This window comes from Littorina saxatilis, linkage group LG10, assembly GCF_037325665.1.
Source record: "Littorina saxatilis isolate snail1 linkage group LG10, US_GU_Lsax_2.0, whole genome shotgun sequence".
In the NCBI taxonomy this organism is placed as follows: domain Eukaryota; kingdom Metazoa; phylum Mollusca; class Gastropoda; order Littorinimorpha; family Littorinidae; genus Littorina; species Littorina saxatilis.
The window spans coordinates 41,599,791-41,617,043 of record NC_090254.1 but is presented as its reverse complement, the minus strand read 5'-3'; the positions used below and the strand labels follow the sequence as shown (position 1 = coordinate 41,617,043).

The window sequence follows — 17,253 nt, the reverse complement described above, 5'->3', positions numbered from 1 at the left end:
TTCAGTCTCGGGTATACAACAAATCGGAAACCTGAAGTCGGGAGGAATCTGAATTCGCTACACCGGTTGTCAAATAGCAACGTGAGCCGTTTTTCAAGGAGACAAGTTCGTCCTAACTGCAAGAAGTCTTTGACGGTACAATAGAATCCCTTCTGTACCCCCACAGCCGATAAGTTTAGGCCAGTGATGGCGCTAGTATTTTTTCAAACCGGTACACAAACGTTTATAATGCAAACTGTCCAGAATAATACCGTAGGCTGGTCATTGGAACCAGTGGAACCATACAGTTAGAGTCCAACTCACAGTACTAGTTTTGTTGATTTACCAGCGGAAAAAAACCCGGTAGTTCTAAAAATAGGTCATACCGGCAGCCCATTTTGTTTCCGGTATTTTCTAATTTCAACCGGTAAAGTACCGGTAATTACCGGTTAACGCCAATACCGTTAGGCGTTTACATGGGAACAAATAATGATGTAACTCAAACACACCCCACCGACCGTCAGCCTTGTCTACTCCCTGTACACAGGGGGAAGATGTTTTTGCACCAAATACGTAAGTGATACCTTCGTGTGTACACGCCAACTACAAGACCAAGTACGCACGGAAACCATCTCATAATCCATGTCAGAGTTCGGTGGGTTTAGAAACAGGAAAATACTATACCCAGCATGCATCCTCTGGAATCGGCATAATTATGCATGGCTGCCTAAATGGCGGAGTAAAAACGGCCATACACGTAAAATCCTACTCGTTGCAAAAACATGAGTGAACGTGGGAGTTTCAGCCCTTGAACGAAGAAGAAGAAGTAAGTGACAAATAAATTATGTCTGTCTGGTAATATAATTTCACAAAAACATTCCCCAGTCAGCACGGAAAGTATCAAGACTGTTGAGTTTTAGTATGTGTGTAAGTGGAAAGAAGCTTTTATCCCATTGTAAAACAGTGGACAGATCTGTGGAGGGTTAGCATGCATCCTGAACTCAGGTCAAAATGAGTTCGGCTCATTCTCTCCCTGACAGGATGCCTTGAGTTTCCTTGTCTGGCAAGGAAACCGATTTTTTAAAAATTTTTAACAGACAAGGAAACCGATTTTTTTAAATTTTTTAATTTTTTTTAAAATTATTATTATTTTTTTTTTTTTTTACATATTTAGAGCTTTTTGTAATGTATTATTGATATAAGCAGATTCGCGATCGTCGATAATGATTTTTCATGGTGTTGTGTAATTTTTAAATTACAAAGGAATTGATTTGTAAGACAGTTTCAAGGGAGCTATTTTTTAGCGGCTGTATTTACTGTGCAAACAACTCTGAATATGGCAAAAGTGTCACGTGATAATCAACCGTTTGGTTTCGGCGTTCGCTGAAGCAGACGATTTTTTCTGTAGTGATGCAACCATATATTACGGTCTCCTTCCGGCAGCAGTCCCAAAATTTCGACTTGTTTTGACCTCAGAACGATGTCTTTATCATAACTGTGAAGAACAGAACGGAGATCACTGTCGAAGTCGGCCAATCTGCAATCATTTTCGTCTCGCGAACACTGGTCTCAAATTTAGATCAGTGCTCGCGAAAAACATATGGGAGATAACTCTGTATTCCTAGTTTTGATAGATTCGCGTAGGACTGTCGCGCCCGGTCAGGGAGAGAATGAGCCGAACTCATTTTGACCTGAGTTCAGGATGGGTTAGCATGATCATTTACACAGGATGAATTTATGATCAACACGAGAAGGCAACTACCTTTCAAGACAAAGGCCTCTCCGTGAAAAGAGTGCTGCGCATTACATCAGATCTGCGAAGGCTTTTATATGGGACAAAAAAACCCTCTACTTGGTCACATGCCAACAATAAACATGCTAAAAGCTTCCCGCGTAGAGATAGAATCTTTTTACTGAATTAATTTATCAAAATTTACAAGTGGCTTTTCAAGTCTACATAATAATAATAATAATAATAATAAATGAGCATTTATATAGCGCAACATCATAACTTTGCAATTATGCTCTTTGCGCTTGACACATCTAAAATTAAAACACAGTTATACAAGCATTTACATCTACATTCATAGTCAGCAACGCTTAATTAAAAGCATACACCATCAAACATACATACAAAAGATTCTTCCACTAACTAAGTAATAAAAACATGAATAAAATAGGTAATGCAAACAAGGAAATACCAGCTGAATACCCTTAATCAAACAGAACATGTTATCACAACAACAAATACCTTTTTACATTGCATTTATCTTCCATTCAAACTGACAGGCATTTACCTCAACACTTTATTTGCAATACAGACTCAATAAGGTGGCGGAGACCGGAAAATCGAAATGTGCAGCGATCATCTCCAGCTGACAGTGGAGCAGGGGGGATACCTGTGTGTATATGTATATATATAATATATATATCAGATATATATATATTGTAGTTTACCTAAGTGTGGCGTCACAATATAAAGTCACACTGGAAAAGGAACACCTTTCAGTTCTGATGCAGGGAGTGCGTTTGACACAAGTACCCCCGATTGTGCAGGTAAGTGTTTCTGTGATTAGAATGTTCTTATGTCAAAATGGTAGTGTTCATAACATGACTTCGCAAAACGCGCTGCATTTTATCTCTTTGATAAATAGTTCATTCGCGTGTTATTTTCCTTCAAACTTTATCTGTCTGTTGACTATTTATCACACTTTTGAAATTAAGATATCTATTACACTCCCGAGCAGTTCTTCTAATTATAGCAAAATAGTTCGTTAAACTTCGAAAAATTACCGAAATGTGTGGGGCCATTTGGGCTTATTTGTAAGAGAAAATACATTTGAACAACATCCTTTTAGTTTCAGGTCGTTACAGGCTATGTGTCAGCAGTTCGCATCACTATTTCTCCCTGAAAATTACTGTGCCGTAATGTTTATTCCGGATTTAGTAAGCTTTCCTTGAACAAACCCATTTCTCTTCATTTATTCTGTCAGGTGTGTTTTACAACTGCTGTCTGTCTGCCTGTCTGTCTGTTTCTCCAGTTTCTTCTCTCCTTTCATCTCTACCTCCCGTTCTTCTTTCTTTCCCTTCCCGTTTGTCTCTAGTTCCCTTTTCATCGTTTGCTCTGCAATGCTTCTCCGTTTCTTTTGTAACATTTTTGTTTGCACAGCAATTATTTTCCAGACGCGTTCTCTCGTTGTTTATTCTGTGCGTGTATGTGTTCAAGTTTATCTCTCGCTTCTCGCCTGAATCTTGTTATTAATTTAACAAAATCCTAAAAAAACACACATAAAAAACCATCATTGCTGCGACCATAATGGAAAACACCTCAATCACATTCGAAGATCAATAAGTGGGCATAGCATCATTGGTTTTGTTTGTTGTATCTCTTGTTTGTTCACTTTAAGGGTTTAAGTTCTTATGAATGTTTGATTTTGTTCTCAAATGAACGTTCTAATAATCTAACCTTTCTCATTTTTTAAATTTTTAACAAAACCATAATTTCTCAATCGTTAGTTTAATGAAAGAATTACATCGTAGACACAGAGGCTTATGATGTACTAAGTGTCCATGAAACCTGTACTGCAAAAAACTTACGCCTATGCATATCCACGAGTCGAAATAAGCATAACAGTGGTGTACACATGTTGCTTTAATTACTAATCCCGGACGCTAATGAGTCATAAAATAATCGACGATGCGCCCAAGCGGACATGTTCACAGGGGCTTGTAACTAAGTGCCTGTAAATAATACGTTTAACAATCAAGTTGTTTGTACTGCTATGCAGCCAGAACAGTGAGGTAGAATCCTTAATGACAAAACATGTAATGAACTTTGTGGTTATCGTTGAACTGAATAACTAACAACATTGCAGGTCCATCAGTATCTTTAAAGACAATTAAAAGACACACGAATACGTCTCACGTTTGGGGTAAATTACAAAGCAGAAAATGATCTTTGAAAGTATAACCGATGACTGACGGATGCAATAGCCAAGTGGATAAGATGCTGGTATCGTATGCGGAAGGTGCAGTGTTCAAATCCAGGCCGTGCCCGGTGGGTTAATGGTGGCGATTTTTTTTCTATCTCCCAAGTCAGCTTATGTGCAGAACCGCTAGTGCCTTATCCCCCTTTCGTGTGTACAAACACAATACGCACGGACAAGATTCTGTAATCTATGTCCGAGTTCGGTTGGTTTTGGAAACACGAAATTACCAAGCATGCATCCTCCGAAATCGGCGTATGGCTGCCTATAAATGGCGAGGTAAAAACCCACTCGTGCAAAAAAACCAACAACGAGTGAAGGTGGGAGTTTCAGCCCATGAACGCAGAAGAAGAGAAGAGAAGATAACCGATGGCGATATTTATATACAGAATACCTCTTGATTTGCCATTGCCACTATCTACCACGTACGTTGTAATGTCGTTCACCTCTCAGGCGGCATATTAGCGCAATTAAGCTATGTTTCCATATAGCGACGCGACGGCGGCACGACGGCGGCGGCGGCCAGGAGGCAGCAGCGGCAAAACCGATCGCGACAGCAGTAACAAAGAACGCGTGTTTCCATTAGTCTTTACTGCAATTAATTGTGCAAGATAAGTGTATTCAGCAACTGTAAAAACTGACGCGGAAATGACCATGTCGGGTGAAAGGAGGCAAACCTCGCACCATGATCGTTGCGTACGTTATAAAACGTTTCATGTTTCCCCTCTCCCGTAAATTGCCCATCGTAATCAACTTCATTTTTTGGAGACATTGAAGTATCTGAAACTAAGTTCTTACTAGAGAGAAGGACAAGAAAGGTTGACTCATCTCACCCCCTTCTCTCTCTCTCTGTCTGTCTGTCTGTCTGTCTGTCTGACTGTCTGACTCTGTCTCTCCCTCTCTCCGTCTTTGTCTGTCTGTCTGTCTGTCTCTGCCTCTCTCCTTCTCTGTATGTCTGGCTGTCTGTCTGTCTGTCTGTCTGTCTGTCTCTGTCTCTCCCTCTCTCCGTCTCTGTCTGTCTAGCTGTCTGTCTCTCCCTCTCTCTGTGTCTTTGTCTGTCTGTCTGTCTGTCTCTGTCTCTCCCTCTCTCCGTCTCTGTCTGTCTGGTTATCTGTCTCTCTCTCTCTCCCTCTCTCTCTGTCTCTGTCAGTCTGGCTGTCTGTCTCTCTATCTCTCTGTCTCTGTCTGTCTGTCTCTGTCTCTCTCTCTTTGTATGATTTACGTGTTGGCCTATTTTTATAATAAGAGTAGTCGCTCTATGGGCGAGGGCTGGTTGAACAAAAAGCTCGTTTGTAATGTTTATGCAACGACCCTCGAAAAATAACATTTGATTTTATATGATTCGATTTGATTTGATTTGCTCTCTCTCTCTCTCTCTCTCTCTCTCTCTCTCTCTCTCTCTCTCTCTCTCTCTCTCTCTCTCTCTCTCTCTCTCTCTCTCTCTCTCTCTCTCTCTCTCTCTCTCTCTCTCTCTCTCTACATATTTCTCAGCTATGCGGAAAGCATTTTCCAAACAACGTTTGCCACTCATTCTAAGGCCTAAAAAAAAAAAAATAGGTGTGGTTACGGTAACCCGACCTACCCTATTTTTAGGGACCGACCCTATAACTTTTTATTACATTTGTCAAAAAAAAAATCAAAAAAAACGAGTGCAGAAAACGCAATGAAAGCGAAATCGCCCGAGTCGCACACTTATTTCCCTGTCAAGTAGGTTTAATTTGTACACATTAGAAAAAAAAGTAAAAATAAAAAAAAAGTGATTGCCTACCTTCCTACCCTATTTTTTGTGGCTATGTTACCGTAACCACACCTATTTTTTTTTTGTTGCCTAATCACTCCTTCCCGTGTTGACAGTGTGGCTCACCGGCTCAGTCTCAGATGTGGCCCGGATATTACATGGGTTAAGATCATCCCTCCACTCGGTCACATACCACACGTCAACACCCTCATTGCTTGCTGTAGTGATTTGGACTTTTTGTTGTTGATGTATTGATTTCTCAAAAAGAATAAAAATTAATTCATAAAAAAATCCATCTGTTCGCAGAGAGATCCCAGGCGATTCATTATTGGTATGAGACCAAATGGAGGGATGTTCTTATCCCATGTAGAGCTGAACTGTTTGCACGGGAAGGGATGTGCTTTAAATATACAGTGTGCACAGAGAATACTACATGGCTTGCTGTGTCGTACCAGATTTACACGATTTTTAAAAAAAATATTGGACTGCGAGCGACCGCAACACGGTGGCCTAGTGGTAAGGCGTCCGCCCAGTGAGCGGGAGGTCGTGGGTTCGAACCCCGGCCGGGTCATACCTAAGACTTTAAAATTGGCAATCTAGTGGCTGCTCCGCCTGGCGTCTGGCATTATGGGGTTAGTGCTAGGACTGGTTGGTCCGGTGTCAGAATAATGTGACTGGGTGAGACATGAAGCCTGTGCTGCGACTTCTGTCTTGTGTGTGGCGCACGTTAAATGTCAAAGCAGCACTGCCCTGATATCACCCTTCGTGGTGGACTGGGCGTTAAGCAAACAAACAAACAAACTGCGAGCGAAAGCGAGCTGTTCACTATTTGAAAAAGCAACGAGTGTAAATCTGGTACGACACAGCAAGCCATGTAGTATTCTGTTTATCCTACATACTGTACTTACGTGTATTTTACTGAAAATGTCCTGCAGTCGAAGCAGCTAACTCGAAGACGGTTGTTTTGGAACCTCGATCTCTTCTAAAGCCTCGTGCAATCTATTACGTCAAAGTAAAGAAACGTCCCTCTGAAAGTGTGGCGTGACGTGTTAGTTCTAAAAATTCATCGAGGGTAATTGGCGAGCGCAATTTTTTTCTCTCTATAATGACGTTTGTCTCGGTGACTTTGGCATCATAAGCAGTGGAAAAACAGGTCCATGCCAGACTAGCTTGACATGACCTCATTTACATGATATTCACACGTGTGATTTGAACGATTATTAACTCACGAGTGTCTCTCTCACGTATGTAGGATAAATATATATACACGCCACATGTTTATGCACCTTCATCAGATCAATCAGAAACGATTCCATAATCAATCAACACCTCAGCATATGTATTTGGCACTTGTGATTGAGTAGAATCATATAAATCATACATTTAATCACTCCTGTGACAAACGCAATGACCCAGTTTGAGTCGCTTAAAGCTGTTGTGTGAAGAAGCGACTGACACGGAGTTAAAGTCTATGTGCTGTGCCTAGGGTGTACTAGTCTCAAAAGGACTTTCCAAGCTCCAAAACAAACTGTTCCTACTCGTTTTACGAGACATGTCGTTTCTGTTTTGGGTGTGAAACAGTATATCATTGCACAGTCCGCGTATCATCATCATTATCATCATACGACATGATTAGCACAACGCTCTGAAAGTTGGAAGGCAACGCGCGGAGAGGGTCAAATGTACCGTGTTTTTACAGTTTTGTTTTTGTATTACATTACCAGCTTAAACGGTTTCAAAACCCATCTTGTGAGGGGAATGTCACCTGCTCCGGTCAGCATGCCATAACGTCATTGTTAGACAAAATATGTGGGAACAAACAACACCTGACTGTTTTGGCTGCGCATTTGCTTGTTCTTTTCACCGACTTGCAAAACTTGTTCAGTTTCAGCTATTCTGATTTTTGGATCGATTTTAACGGGGGAACCTTGTTTTGTGAAAATTATTTTCGGGGTCGTCTGTGTTGTCTGTTTCACTGTGCATACACTGCCTCCTGTAAAATCAATCCGTTTGCTCCACATGGTAGGGGAATGGGTGGCCTTCCCATTCATAAACTGGTTTTACAATAAACGGCCTCATCACATATATTTGCACTCAAAGGCATCTGCCTAGTAGTTTGTTTTAATCACGGGTACCAGGTTACTCAGATAGCACCAAAGGCAATCAAAAGGCTACAAGAAGTTGTTATATACAAACATACGTAGCCTACCTGGTGTTATTAACATACAAGTCGCGACGTATAATGTAAAGTATCTGCTCTCTTTGTCTGTGTGTCTGTGTTTCTGTGTGTCTGTCTCTCTGTCTGTATCTCTGTCTGTCTGTCTGTCTGTCTGTCTGTCTGTCTGTATCTCTGCCTGTATATCTGTCTGTCTGTCTGTATCTCTGTCTGTATCTTTGTCTGTATCTCTGTCTGTCTGTCTGTGTACCTCTCTGTCTGTGCGTGTCTGCGTGCGAGGGTATTCTTTTGTGTACGTGTCTAAATGTTCGATCTGTATACTTCCGAAACAACAGGCAGACATAACTGTACCCGCACGCATGCACACGAAGAGAGAGAGAAGGAGAGAGAGAGAGAGAGAGAGAGAGAGAGAGAGAGAGAGAGAGAGAGAGAGAGAGAGAGAGAGATAGAGAGAGAGAGAGACAGACAGACAGACAGACAGACAGACAGACAGAAACAGAAAGACAGACAGACAGACAGACATACAGACATACAGACAAACAGAAACAGACAGACAGACAGACAGACAGAAACAGAATTAGACAGACAGACAAACAGACAGACAGAAACAGAAAGACAGACAGACAGACAGACAGAAACAGACAGAAACAGAAAGACAGACAGACAGACAGACAGACAGACAGATAGACAGAAACAGACAGACAGACAGACAGACAGACAGACAGACAGACAGAAACAGACAGACAGACAGACAGACAGACAGACAGATACAGATACACACAAAGACAAACTGATATACACACGCATGAATTCACACACGTTGCACACGCAAGCTACTAGACCTGAAAAACCTGCAAAGAAAGCAGAAATTCAGAAATTAAAAATACGTCATTATCGTAATTGAGGTGTGTTGGTTTTTAAAAGTTTACTCAAATGTACATCTGCATAGACCTTTTCAATGAGAATGTTTTCCTTCACATTTGTCAAGGGAATTAGTTCCGCAACCGCTTCATAGGAAACGTTTTTGCGTGAGCAGTTCCGCAAGATTAATGTTCTTTAGTGTGTGAAATAACACTTGTAACTGAATTGGTTTTTAACGCTATGCATCCAAAGAGGCACGCTTGCTTAAACACTAGCAGCTGAACAAATAGTTTCTTTCGACCTGAGGAAAACTCTTAGTGTATGAATGAAGCCTATAGGCTCCAAGCCAGCTAGGCCTACCGTGCACCCACCCCCATTAGGATCCAGCTTCAGTAGGCTAGAGATATTCATTAGGGTCTACTGAACACGTTTTATCAAGTTCACCACGAAAAAACTCATTCCCACTACTACTTATGCCCCTTTGTTTAAGGGTACCCCCTCGAACGCTAAATTTATCTGTGCAATCACAACAATGCACAGCTGCAATGAATGAACAGAGAACCACTTTTTTGAAATCAAAACCCGGCAGTTAAGTTGATCATAAATCTTGTGAAAAATATCAATTACAGTGTTCAATGTTTGATAAGTTGGCTGTAGTGATGCTTGAAATGCGCGAACCGTCATTTTCACAGTGCGCAAAGCTTGTCAGTTTTGATGAGTACAAGGTTTCCTCATCTAAGGAGTCAAACCTTCTTCTTCTTCTTCTTCTGCGTTCGACGTCAAACCAAAATCAGAACACATATTGGTACAACAAGTTCATGCACAGTGCTTCAGTTCAGAAAGAGGACACGCGGCGACAGATTTGGGTTAATTTTAATTAAGATTACGGTATGCTGACATTTGTACAAAGATGACAAACATATGCTCATAGCAGCGGCTCCATTGCAGTTTCACGTGGTGCAAGGTCTGAATATATGTTTGAAAGCAATATTGTTTACAGTTACCTCCCACATTTCACGAACGCTTGGATGATAGGTTTACTTATGCGGAAATCACAAGACTGCTTTTGATGCTCATAAAAATGAACGCTGCTAGTTTGAAATTGTTTGTCCTGAAAAAAAAACCCGGTGAAAAAGAAACCGTCGTTTAATATTGTTAGCAAATACCACAGGTTACGCCTTAATTGGTTTTTGAATGCAGAAATATATGCAACCATAATTGAAAAAAATATATGTGCGCCCTAGATGGCAAATACATGCACATTTTTGCAAAATGCGCCTCGATTTCAAACTGTGGTGCGTTTCTCACATCGCAAAAAAGTTAGATATGACGAAAAATCCGAACCAGCTAACGTTCCTAAATCAAGGATAAAAAAAACAAGAAAGGTAATTTTATGGAGCGTTTAATTATAGAATTTTTTTTCTTCTTCTTCTTCGTTCATGGGCTGAAAATCTCACGTTCACTCATGTTTATACACGAGTGGGTTTTTACGTGTATGACCGTTTTTACCCCGCCATTCAGGCAGCCATACGCCGCTTTCGGGGGAGGCATGCTGGGTATTTTTGTGTTTCCATAACCCACCGAACTCTGACATGGATTACAGGATCTTTTCCGTGCGTACTTGGTCTTGTGCTTGCGTGTACACACGGAGGGGGTTAATGCACTAGCAGGTCTGCACATAAGTTGACCCGTTAGATCGGAAAAAAATCTCCACCCTTAACCATCCAGGCGGCCGCGGCCGGGATTTGAACTCACGACCTTCCGATTAGGAGGCCGATGTCTTATCCACTAGGCCACTCCGCCTGTTTAATTGTAGACAAAATTAATCATTCAACGGGATTCGCGAGAAGGATGCAGTCCGGTACCGTACTGTATTCTCCCCCTCCCCTCCTCCTCCTCCTCCTCCTCCTTCTCCCTTCTTGTGCTTTTCAGCTCGCGGAAAACACATCACTTTAAAGTACTTGTTGCTTTACACTGGGACATCTGGGACACTTTTGAATTGAAAAGATGGCAAACACAAGTAGGAATATCGGACATCAGCGACAGACCGATGAATAGAGTACTCATTTGAGTTTGTGATTATGCAATTAGACTACCAGTACTTTTAGTATTTCACACATCTCCGGCCTGCGTATATCGACATTGGAACGTGACTTACTACCTGGCAAAGAAGATATGAGAGAGAGAGAGAGAGAGAGAGAGAGAGAGAGAGAGAGAGAGAGAGAGAGAGAGAGAGAGAGAGAGAGAGAGAGAGAGAGAGAGAGGAAGAGAGAGAGAGAGAGAGAGAGAGAGAGAGAGAGAGAGAGAGAGAGAGAGAGAGACTTTTTTCTAAGTTCTTTTTGGTGTTGGGAGGTGATGGCGGACAGTGTTCTGTGGCAGGATTCGTATATTTTCCGTGGAGTTCGATAGCCTTAAACTCGGGGTGTGGTCGTAGCGATAATAAGTGCAACCCTCTTACCCCATCTTCTGTTTCTTTCCTACCAGACGATTCCACCCCAAAGTGAAACGGACCCAGTGTCACGAACTGAAAACTGCTGAACAATCCTTCTCAATGCGGTCAATGCGCATGCGCTAACATGGGGAGATTAATCAGGTCGTGAACAACCTAACGCTAACCCTAACCCTAACCCATGGTTCGTTCGGTCAAATGGTCGCATTTTTTAAGTCCAAGATTGGCGCATGCGCATTGACAGTATTGAGAGGGATTGTTCAGGAGTTTTCAGTTCGTGACACCGGAGCATTCACTAAATCCTAACCATATTGACAGTGTTGTACGTATTAGACGCTTTTTGGTGAGAACTGTATCTGATGTCATTGAAAGGAATTATACGTAACGGAGCTTCTTCAGATAAGTATTTCTTATTTGTGCAAAGGAACGCTAACATTTCAAACAAACTTAGATTAAAGGCAAAGAAGATATCGTACGAGAGAGATAGAGGGAGGAGGGAGGGACAGAGAGAGCGAGGGAGGGGGAAGAGTGAGAGGGAGGCAGAGAGAGAGAGAGAGAGAGAGAGAGAGAGAGAGAGAGAGAGAGAGAGAGAGAGAGAGAGAGAGAGAGAGAGAGAGAGAGAGAGTGAGAGAGAGACAGACAGACAGACAGACAGACAGACAGACAGACAGACAGACAGAGAGACAGAGAGAGATTAATGGGTCGTAGATAAGTATTTCTTATTTGTGCAAAGGACACGAAAACATTTCAAACAAACTGAGATTAAAGGCATGCACCTTCCGTCTTCCCGTGTAAATGATCGCGTCGACCGTCACAGGTCTTATCCAAACCTTTACGTTCAGAATGAGCAGTTTTTCACTTGGTCTTTTTCGTGCCAACATTGTGACATGGGGGTGGAACATGGATACCGTCTCTGAGTCTGCACATTAACTTGACCCGTGTCCGTTCCGGCCTGGATTCCAACCAATGACTTCAGGATCACAAGTCCAGTGCTCTACCAACTGAGCTACCAGGTCCTCTCGACGGCCCGACTGCTACCTGTGCAAAGGGAAACATATTTGCTGAATTTATTTCACGGATTGACACTGGTGTTAGGTAAGAAATTAGTATGGCAGTAAATGTTCACTCTCTGTACACCAAGCAGCCAGGGTGCAGAATATTGGTATCAATCAATCAATCAATATGAGGCTTATATCGCGCGTATTCCGTGGGTACAGTTCTAAGCGCAGGGATTTATTTTTATTTTTATTTTTTAAAATTTTTTTATGCAATTTATATCGCGCACATATTCAAGGCGCAGGGATTAATTTATGCCGTGTGAGATGGAATTTCTTTACACAATACATCACGCATTCACATCGGCCAGCAGATCGCAGCCATTTCGGCGCATATCCTACTTATCACGGCCTATTATTCCAAGTCACACGGGTATTTTGGTGGACATTTTTATCTATGCCTATACAATTTTGCCAGGAAAGACCCTTTTGTCAATCGTGGGATCTTTAACGTGCACACCCCAATGTAGTGTACACGAAGGGACCTCGGTTTTTCGTCTCATCCGAAAGACTAGCACTTGAACCCACCACCTAGGTTAGGAAAGGGGGGAGAACATTGCTAACGCCCTGACCCAGGGTCGAACTCGCAACCTCTCGCTTCCGAGCGCAAGTGCGTTACCACTCGGCCACCCAGTCGTTACCACTCGGCCACCCAGTCGTTACCACTCGGCCACCCAGTCGTTAGCACTCGGCCACCCAGTTCTGTATGTGTCCATGTGGAGGAATGATCTTACCCCAGGTAAAAACCCAGACACATCTTCCACACAAGAAGACAGATAAAAATTCTTCGAGGAAGATTGGTATTGGAGAGGGAAGCTTTGTATGTGAAGGGGGGGGGGGGGGGGGGGAGGGAGGGGGGGCGCAAGAGGAACAAGGAAGAGAAAAAGAACCATTTATATATTTCAAACAGAAAGCCACGATCTCCAAAAGATCAACGCGATCATACCATAAACATGAAATCCTCACGAACTGACATTGTTCCTGGACTCTCCACCAATCGCGTTCTTTGTTCGTGAGTAAGTTCACCAATCAGCGCGAACGTGACAAACTCCCGAAGGGGAAACCACTCCTGTTGAAGAACGTGAGAGTGCTATGGATAAGTGTGAGACGCAGACGACAGTTTAAGACGTACGATTGATCCACAAGTTGTGAAGTTGAAAAGGAATGAACACTATCGGCAGAGTGTAAATCTCAGATCATGTCTCGTGTTGCTATCACGCGTGATAATGGGCAGAATATACCTGCGCAGTTTCAGCGGCACAGACGACGCACTGCCTATTATTTATGCCGCGATAGGGATTATGACGAGTACTTGGCCTGTTTTCTTTTCGTGCAACGTGTAGCGGGCTGGGATAAGCTGCAGTGCGTCGTCGGTCCTGCTGAAGTTACATTGGTGAGCGGAGCCCCTAACTAGACTGTTGACACCGAAATACGGTGACGCAGGGTTAGTGAATGAAATCAAAATGCAAAACCCCCTAATACCTTAATGCCAGCTGTCACATGCATTACCACAGACCTTGTTCAGGCTTGTGATTCCACAGATCAACAGGCTGTTTTCTATGGGGAAAAACCCCAACAACAAACAAACACACACACACACACCAACAGATAAAAAAGAAGAAAAAAAGAAGAAAGCTAAACAACAACAGCTAGCGCAACAAAGGCAAACGGTACGATATTGACTTTATATTTTTGAAACTCTCAATTAATTCTAAAGAACACGCACACACACACACACACACGCACACACACACACGCACACACACACGCACGTACAAACACACACACGCACGTGCACACACCCACACACACACACCATCATCTTCGTCTCGATTCCCAGTCTATCTGAAAACATTTAGACAAAGCTGGACTAAATCACGCAACACCATTTCTTCCACACTGCACTGGTTACCTATTCAAGCCTGCATTGACTACAAACTGTCTACCCTCTGCTTTAACTTCTTTTCTGGTTCGTCTCCTGCTTACTTCTCTGAACTCCTCACCGTCTATTCTCCAGCAAGACAACTCCGTGCCTCTTCTGACTGTCGCATCCTTACCATTCCACACACCAAAACCAAAACATACGCAGGGGCGGATCTGGGGGGGGGGGGGGTGCAATGGGTGCAATTGCACCCCCCCCCCCAGCGGGACAAAAAAAAAAAAAGAAGAAAAAAAAAAAAAGAAGAAAAATGTATCACCTGAAAATAGCACTTTACACGCTCAGATTGCACCAGATTGCACAATTTTGCTTCCTTTTTAAAAAAAAAATTCCGGGGGGGCATGCCCCCGGACACCCCTAGCATGCTCGGCGCTTCGCGCCATCGGTTCGGCGCTTCGCGCTTTCGCTGATAAGATACAAAAAAAAAAAAAAAGAACTTTGCAGCCCCCCCCTTTCAAAACCCAGATCCGCCCCTGCATACGGACAACGCACTTTTACTTTCTGCGCACCCACACAATGGAATTCTGTCCCCTTTCACATCCGCCACTCTCAGTCACCCCAAGCATTCAAACGAGCACTTAAAACGCACCTCTTCAGGAAATACAACCCCTGATTTTGTTTTCTCAGTCCATCAGTAGGCTACATGTAGTGTTATTTGTTGTTTTAGTGATTTTTCACCACCTATTTTATTCATGTTTTTATTACTTAGTTAGTGGAAGAATCTTTTGTAATGTATGTTTGAAGGTGTATGCTTTTAATTAAGCGTTGTTGACTATGAATGTAGATGTAAATGCTTGTATAACTGTGTTAGTGATTTTTCACTACCTATTTTATTCATGTTTTTATTATTTAGTTAGTGGAAGAATCTTTTGTAATGTATCTTTGATGGTGTATGCTTTTAATTAAGCGTTGTTGACTATGAATGTAGATGTAAATGCTTGTATAACTGTGTTTTAATTTTAAATGTGTCAAGCGCAAAGAGCATAATTGTAAAGTTATGATGTTGCGCTATATAAATGCTCATTTATTATTATTATTATTATTATTATAAATCATAGACCAAATGTCTATGACTAAATGTAACAAATAACGCCAGTGAGCGAAATCAAGTTCATCACGCCAAACTGCAATATCACGGACCATTATAAACACTTCACATATTACGTGGGTTGCCTCCAAAATACAATCACCCGACCGTGAACTACAGGCCTGCCGGTCTCATGGTGTGACCTCGGGGTACCCGGACAGACACCCGTCTAATCAAGTCTGATCAAACCGTCCGTCCACCCGTGACAGGAATGACGGAAGGATTGTCCCGTGGCGGTACGAATCGGGTGTATCACCTACGACGTCGCTTTTTGACGGGACGGAGAGGTTTAGATTGAAAACGTGGCGAAGACAGAACGGCGACAAGATTCGACGAATCGCTTTCGTCGCTACAAAACAGACGATTGTCCAGACATAACTCAGGGTTTGTGGAAGAGTTGCTCGTCCATGGAAATACTGAGGCAAACAAACCACATGACAATGAAATCATGCGAACGTCTGACATCCTAGTAAAAATGAGCTCGACAAGATTCAATAAACCGCTTTCGTCGCGTGCAAAATAAACGATGTTCGGACATAACTGACAGTTTTTTTGGGCTGTGTGCTGACGACTGACATCGCAGTGAAAATGAGCTCCGATCTGTGCTTTCGGCACTGACCGCTTGACTCGTATGACACTGTTTGTGATCGAAAGTATGAGAGAGAAATTCAAGTTTTACGCCCACACGGCAAAGCCATTAGGGGCACGTTCCCGGGTTTTAACCCGACATTAGATGAGATACACAAGTGTATGCGTGTTTAGGTGGTATCAGACATTTGCACTAATTGCAGAATGACCGAGTTCTTTTACGCTAGTGATTGGCCTGCAGTGTCACGTGAGTTTGCCTCACTAATTCCCAGAAGAAGCAACCCTTCCACAGCCCATAAAAACCCTATTACAAGACTGCAACTCCTTGCAGCATGGCTATTGCTAACGAAGAAATGGAGTATTGGATAGCAACGAAAATATATTACGGTAGACATTACGGACACATGACCTTGATTAAAGCTACCTAAATGTCATGCACAATGACACACAGAGAGAACAGAAATTCAAAACAAATGAACAACTCACGTTCCACAATCAAGACCCACACACGTTGTACGTTTGTTTGTTTGTTTGCTTAACGCCCAGCCGACCACTAAGGGCCATATCAGGGCGGTGCTGCTTTGACATATAACGTGCGCCACACACAAGACAGAAGTCGCAGCACAGGCTTCATGTCTCACCCAGTCACATTATTCTGACACCGGACCAACCAGTCCTAGCACTAACCCCACAATGCCAGACGCCAGGCGGAGCAGCCACTAGATTGCCAATTTTAAAGTCTTAGGTATGACCCGGCCGGGGTTCGAACCCACGACCTCCCGATCACAGGGCGGACGCCTTACCACTAGGCCAACCGTGCCGGTACGTTGTGCGTTGTATTCTGATAGATACGCACATATACAGCTGTTCAAAAGAAGAGAAAGGATATGAAAGAAGAAGGACGAACTGTCTTTTAAATCGACAGACACCTACGCATGCACACTAGCATAGATATACCCCTTCTCTCCCACTCCCCCCCTCCCACCCCCGTCCCACTTTCGTCTTGTGATGGGTAATGTAAACCCCTGGTTGAAACCAGTACTTTGGGACTTGGCGTGATCACTTGTAAGCCATACACAAAATCGTGGAACATCAAGAGAAAAAAAGTATTAAAATGGGGTAAAGTCACAGATTGATTGAAAAGAATCTCTGAAATACAAAGGTCTTAAAAAAAAGGAGAGGGGGAGGGGGGGGGGTTGAAATCTCCGTTAGATAATATTAAAAGGGTGTTTCAACGTATACGCAATCCCGTTCTTGCTCCCTGCGGCCTGCAGGCGGTATCATTCATTCAGTCTTCGTCGTAATAGTTGCTTGCTTGTCGTTCCGCATTTAAACCTCTTCAATATCTTTTTCTCCGTGCGCTTGCCCTTGTGCTGTATATTCTGAGCACAAGTA

General features: G+C 42.7%; 1 protein-coding gene across 2 annotated transcripts in view; it reads left to right on the top strand.

Moving 5' to 3' along the window:
- The first annotated feature begins 2,416 nt into the window (after positions 1-2,416).
- The window catches only part of LOC138978854 (uncharacterized), a 42,394-nt gene continuing 27,557 nt past the window's right edge, over positions 2,417-17,253 (top strand). For both annotated transcript variants that reach the window (XM_070351658.1, XM_070351657.1), the window contains exon 1: positions 2,417-2,535. The gene's annotated coding sequence lies outside the window, so the exon portion shown is untranslated. The remainder of the gene's footprint in view (positions 2,536-17,253) is intronic.